This window comes from Microcebus murinus, chromosome 5 (assembly GCF_040939455.1).
Source record: "Microcebus murinus isolate Inina chromosome 5, M.murinus_Inina_mat1.0, whole genome shotgun sequence".
Classification (NCBI taxonomy): Eukaryota; Metazoa; Chordata; class Mammalia; order Primates; family Cheirogaleidae; genus Microcebus; species Microcebus murinus.
This window is the reverse complement of record NC_134108.1, coordinates 51,143,082-51,144,306: the sequence shown is the minus strand read 5'-3', so window position 1 is coordinate 51,144,306 and position 1,225 is coordinate 51,143,082.

Below are 1,225 nucleotides of genomic sequence, written 5' to 3'. Positions count from 1 at the left end.
AAAGGAGGAAGTAGAGACTAATTAGATTTTTTGCAGTTATTCTGGAATGTTTGGGACAGGATTAAGGATGTGGTGATGATGAGGGGTTGTTGAATTCTGATTCTATTTTGAAGGTAAAGTGGGTGGGATTTTCTAAGGGATTGTATGTGGGGTGAGAAAGGGAGAAATTAAGGATATCTCTTAGATATTTGACCTATATAACAGGAAGAGTAGAAGAGCCATTAACTGAAATAAGGCAGACTGTGGGAGGAACACAGCTGAGTATGAGGGTTGAGATCAGGAGCTCAGTTTTGGTCCTGTCACGTTTGAGATTTCTATTAGACATCCAAAGTGAAGATCTTAAGTAAGCAATTTGAGTCTCCAGTGCAGGAGAATGATCTGAGATGGCAATACAGATTTGGGAATCATCCACATACAGATAATATTTAAAGCCATTGAACTGAGATCACCTAGGAAGCTAGTATAAATAAAAAGATTAGAGGGTTAGGCCTGGAGCCCTTAATTTTTGGCATTCCAGGATGTAATGAGAAAATAGCAAAGGAGACTTAAGTGGCAAGTGAGGTAGGTGGAAAATCAGTATGGTGTAGGAGAAGTGAGGAAACTTGAGGAATGAGACCAATCCTTTGGACTTACATTGTGGAGCTCATCGGTGACCTTGAGTAGAAGTTTTGTTAGGATGTTGCCGGGTGAAGCCTCGACTGGTATGTTAGGGTTCTCCAGAGGAACAGAACCAATAGGAGACAGACAGGTAGATAGATGAGAGGGGATTTATGAGGGAATTGGCTCACATGTAAATGGCTTTATTCTTGAAAAGATGCTCTGAACTTTCTTTATATTGTAAGTTCTGGCATGTGCTTACATTTTCCCGGAGATGTCTATAACTTTCAAAGGTGTTAAAACGGATTGGTGACCCCAGAGAAAGGACCACTGCATTAAGATAAGCTATCATGCCTGGGTGGGGTGGCTCACGCCCATAATCTCAGCACTTTGGGAGGCGAAGGAGGGAGGAGGGAGGATCACTTGAGGCCAGGGGTTGGAGATCAGCTATCCTCTGCCACGTGGAACCACGGGCGCTGGCTTCTCCGCTATGCTGGCCTGGGGCTGCGCTCCCGGCGCCCTCCCGCACAGTCCTCCGAGTCGCGGCACCAGCAGGGGTCGCTACTTCGCCGCCACCGCCGCGCCTGCGCCCCGCTAGGCCCGCTCTGGCCGCGCCGGCGCCGGCGGA